The sequence below is a fragment of the Zalophus californianus genome, chromosome 2, assembly GCF_009762305.2.
Source record: "Zalophus californianus isolate mZalCal1 chromosome 2, mZalCal1.pri.v2, whole genome shotgun sequence".
Classification (NCBI taxonomy): Eukaryota; Metazoa; Chordata; class Mammalia; order Carnivora; family Otariidae; genus Zalophus; species Zalophus californianus.
This window is the reverse complement of record NC_045596.1, coordinates 24,837,000-24,842,526: the sequence shown is the minus strand read 5'-3', so window position 1 is coordinate 24,842,526 and position 5,527 is coordinate 24,837,000. Positions and strand designations below refer to the sequence as shown.

General features: G+C 34.6%; 1 pseudogene; it reads right to left on the bottom strand.

Annotated features, from left to right (window-relative positions):
* Positions 1-2,315: 2,315 nt before the first annotated feature.
* On the bottom strand, positions 2,316-2,466 carry LOC113926006 (annotated as a pseudogene).
* Positions 2,467-5,527: the final 3,061 nt, after the last annotated feature.

Below are 5,527 nucleotides of genomic sequence, written 5' to 3'. Positions count from 1 at the left end.
TATTGGTACATGTGAGCTATAGTTATATAGTTAAATAACTATATAACTATATATAAAATGGTTAATATATATAATGGTTTAAATGCTTTCATTTCCCCCAAAATACATATGCTAAATCTATCAACCCTCAAGTAGCTGTACAGGCATATACCTCAGGACATATTGCAGGTCTGGTTCCAGACCACCACCATAATAAACAAATACTGCAATAAAGCAAGTCAAATGGATTTTTTTAAATTTTCTAGTTCATGGGTATTAAAGGGGGCACGTATTGCATGGAGCACTGGGTGTTATACACAAACAATGACTCATGGAACACTGCATCAGAAACTAATGATGTAAGGTATGGTGGTTAACATAATAAAATTAAATTAAAAAAAACTATGTTCACACTGAAGTACAGTTTATTAGGTGTGCAATATTATGTCTAAAAATCAATGTATATACCTTAATTTAAAAATACTTTACAAAATACTTTATTTATATTAAATGCTAACCATCATATGAGCTTTCAGCAAGTCATAATCTTTTTCCTGGTGGAAGGTCTTGCTCAATGTTAATGGCAGCTGACTGATCAGGACAATGGTTTCTGACGGTTGGGGTGGCTACAACAATTTCTTAAAATAAGACAACAGTGAAGTTTGCTTCATCTATTGACTCTTCCTTTCAAGAATGATTTCTTTGTAGCATCTAATGCTGTTTGATAGCATTTTACCTACAGAACTTATTTCACAATTGGAGTCAAGCTTCTCAAACTCTGCCCCTGCTTAATCAACTAAGTTTATCTAATATTCTAAATCTTTTGTTGTCATTTCAATAATCTTTACATCATCATCCCCAGGGATAGATGCCATATGAAGAAACCACTTTCTTATACATGAATAAAGAAATACGTCTTCATTCTTTCAAGTTTTAACATGAAATTAAAGTGATTCAATCACATCTTCAGGCTTTACTTCTAATTCTAGTTCTCACTATTTCCATCACATTCATTATTTCCTCCACTGAAATCTTGAACCCTTCAAACTCATCCATGATTTTTGGAATCAGCTTCTTCCGTACTCTTGTTAATGTTGATGAATCACAACATCTGAATCACAACATCTTGTGAATCACAAATGTTCTTAGTGGCATCTAGAATGATGAATTCTTTCCAGGTTTTCAATTTACTTTGCCCAGATCCCATTAGAGGAATCAGTGTGGCAGCTATAGCCTTTCAAAATGTACTTCTTAAATAATAAAACTTGAAAATTGAAATGACTTCTTTATTAATGGGCTTCCGAATGGATATTGTTAGTAGGCATGAAAATAATATTAATCCCATTGTACATCTCCATCAGAGCTCTTGGGTGACTAGGTACATTGTCAATTAGCAGCTAAATTTTTAAAGGAATTTTTTTTTTTCTGGGTAGCAGGTCTCAACAGTTGTCCTATAATATTCAGTAAACCACATTCTAAATAGATGTGTTGTCATCTAGGATTTATTGTTCTATTTATAAAGAACAGGGTAGATTTAGCATCATTCTCAAGGGCCCTGATTTTTGGAATGGTAAATGAGCATTGGCTTCAACTCTAAGTCACCAGATGCATTAGCCCCTAACAGGAGAGTCAATCTGATATTTGTAACTAGGCATTGACTTCTCCTCTGAATCTATGAAAGTCCTAGATAGCAACTTCTTCAAATAGAAAGCTGCTTTGTTTATATTGAAAAGTCTGTTGTTTTGTGTGGTCACCTTCATGAAATATTTTAGCTAGATCTTCTGGACAACTTGCTGCAGCTTGTATATTAGTAATTGATATTTCACCTTGCATTCTGATGTTACATTTTTTTTCCCTTTAAGCCTCATGAACCAAATGTTGCTAGTTTCAAACTTCTATTCTTCACCTCTCTATTGAAGAAAGTTAGGGCCTTGCTCTGGTTTAGGCTTTGGCTTAAGGAGATGTTGTGACTAGTTTGTTCTTCCATGAAGGCCACTAAGACTTTCTCCATCTCAGCAATGAGCCTCTTTCACCTTCTTATCATTTATGTATCTCTGGAACAGGGCTTTTAGTTTCCTTCAACATATTTTTCATTGCATCCATAACTGGTTAATGGTTTGGCACAAAAGACCTAGATTTTGGCATATCTACTCTTTTGACATGTCTTCCTCACTAAGCTTAATTATTTTTAGGTTTTGATTTAAAGTGAGAGATGTATGACTCTTCCTTTCACTTGAACACTTAGAGGGCATTGTAGGTTATTAATTGGACTAATTCCAATATTGGTGTGTCTCAGGGAGTAAGGATGCCTGAGGAGAATAGGTAGAAGGGGAAACTTCCAGTCAGTGGAAAAGTCAGAACACACACAAAGTATATTAAGATTGCTGTCTTATATGGGCATGGTTTATGGTAAAAGTTTTCAATTAGCAATAATCACCTGGCCTCAGATAAACCTCATTGGCTACGATACTGCCACTGCGCAAAGCTGGGCATGGTTTATGGTACCCCAAAACAATTATAATAGTAATATCAAAGATCATTGATCACAGATCATCATAACAAATATAATAACAATGAAAAAGTTTGACATATTGAGAGAATTATGACACAGAAACACAAAATATGACACAGGGACAAGTGAGCAAATGCTTTTGGAAAATGGTGCTGATAGATTTATTCAATATTGGGTTGCCACAAATCTTCAATTTGTAAAAGCACAGTGTCTGCAAAGCACAATAAAGTGAAATGCAATAAAAAGAGGTATGCCTGTATTTGGGGATGGGGCACTTAAGGAGAAATTTAGGTAAAATGAGATTATAAGGATGGGGGCCTGGTCCAATAGGATTAGTGTCCTCATAAGAAGAGATACCAGTTTGTTCTCCCTCTCTCTCTCTCACCACTCCATCCCACAATATATGCATAAAGAAGAGATTGTGTGTGCCCAGTGAGAAGGCAACCACCTACAAGCCAGAAGGGGCTTCAGAATGAAACCTATCTTGCTTGGATATACCAGCTTCCAGAACTGTGAAAAAAACATTTCTTCTTTTTTTAAAGATTTTTTTTTTCAATTCCAGTTAGTTAACATACAGTGTAATATTAGTTTCAGGTGTACAATATAGTGATTCAACATTTCCATGCATTGCCTGGTGCTCATCACTACAAGTGCACTTCTTAATCCCCATCACCTATTTCACCCATCCCCCCACCCATTGTGAAAAATAAATTTCTGTTGTTTAAGCCACCCAGTCTATTTTGTTGGTGATATTTTGTTATGGCAGCCTGAGTAGGCTAATACAATATACTCTGCATAGATGTACACATATACATACGCACACATACACATGTCTAGAATTTTCAAATACTCAAAATGTTATATTTCAAAAAATATCATCAGAAAGTAATTCTTTCCAACACTCTGTTTCCTTACCTAGAGGCAATGACCAATCTTGTCAGTCTTTTGCATATTCTTTCAGCGATTTCTGAAGTATCTTTTCTTTTTAAAATTGTTTCCACTATAAAATTAAATGATAATTAGTATTTTCAGAGTGATGCCAAATGCCAAGGGAGGAAATTCGGTAGACCTTTAGAATGACATTGATGAAAACAGTAAATTTATTTATTTATTTTTTAAAGATCTTATTTATTTATTTGACAGTGAGAGAGCACAATCAGGGAGAGCAGCAGAGGGAGAGGGAGAGGCAGGCTCTCTACTGAGCAGGAAGCCTGATGTGTGACTTGATCCCAGGACCCTGGGATTATGACCTGAGCCGAAGGCAGATGCTTAACCATCCAAGCCACCTAGGTGCTCAGTAAATTTATTTTCACAATGAAACTGAGACTACAAAAGTCATGGTGTTATACTCACAGAGGAATTTTAAACACATTCAATTAAGTTCAATATCAATTATATAATTATATTTTGATTTAAGTTGAGAAAATTCCAGTGAAGTTCATCAGTATCAAATTAAGTTGGGGGACACCTGGCTAGTCTGTCAGGTGTCAGTAGAGCTCAGTCAGTAGAGCAGGTGACTCTTGATCTGGAGGTTGTAAGTTTGAGGCCCATATTGGGTGTAGAGATCCCTTTAAAAAAAAAAAACTTTAAAAAAATAGGTTGGAATGAATTCCCTGAATGCTTTTCCTCACGTCCCAAGGAAGGAATAGTCAACACTTGATTATCTCTAGAGGATGAGTAGAATGTATATTTTATAGTAAAAATAAAAAGTCAAATCATCTATATTAAGTTTTAGAAAGTAATCAGAGACCAACCCAGAATATTCCATCTTTATACATAAAGTATTATGTTGTGCTTTGGTCTAGATAGACTAACATAATTAGTGGACAAGAACCCTTATGTTTCTCAGAATAAATATCCAGTGTCATATTTTAATTATACTATCCCCTTGTTCCATTAATAAACCTTCTAATATAAAACATAAGCAATGCTAATTAGGGAGTTGGAAAGAGGTAAAATAGAAGGAGTATGAGAACAGAAAGTGGGTATTTAAGGAAATTCTGATCATCTTCAGCTAATAAAATTCAATTTAGTTAATGTCAAGTATTGTGCCAGTTTCAGAACCAGCTCCTGTCTATTTGCAGAGGGGGCAGATATTAAACAAATTCCAACATAGTAATTATAATTACGATTAGCGGAAGTGGAGAAAAAGAAGGAACAGTGGACAGTTGTACATTCTAACCATAACTGACCTAGGTTCTCAGCCAGAAGTAGGAAAATGTATCTCTCTGGGTTCTGAAACTCTCTGTTCACCTGGAAGTTGGTGGTAGGCAGCAAGAGGGAGATATTGACTCCAAGATTGGTATATGAACATAGCAATAAGATGGAAATTTGTATGTAAGTAGATGTCTAAATAGATAAACTGATCTTGTAGCCTAGTGATTAGTTTCCCAGGAATACAAAGATAAATATAGGTAGAGTTCTTGATTTTATAATAGGCACTTTATTATTAATTTGAAATCCTACATCAGTGTTTATAGCACTCTACTAACAAGAAATTTTAAAAAATATAAATATAGAGCAATTAAATAAAAGGCAAGTCAGTTAAGTGAACAAACCCCAGGGTTAGATTCCATTCACACTGGGTTCCAGTCAAGTTAGTGTAGACTAACTTGAACAGCTGTGGATTTCTAAACAAGTGCCTTAATCCTTCTGTGTCTGAATTTCTCCATCTGTGAGAATGACATACTCACACCTGTCCGTATCTAATTTGGTAATCTTAAGTGGCTCCTACAGTCTGATGGAGTCAATTTTATCAGCATATGATGTGGTGCATGAAATCGTTTAGTTTGGTATTTTGAGGTTTAACAGTTTGAATATTTTAGCACTTTTATTATAACATTTAAAATATATTCCATTTGTTTTCATTTTACTATAGTGTATTAAAAATTCAGTTAATTACTAAATTTATCAGTTAGAGATCATCTCTTCTTTATTTGTACTTAACCTCTCACCTTTCAGGACAGGATCTATAAACTTATAGATTTTTATGGTTCAGTTGGATACTTCAAAGGCAAAGTCATTCACCATCATAGA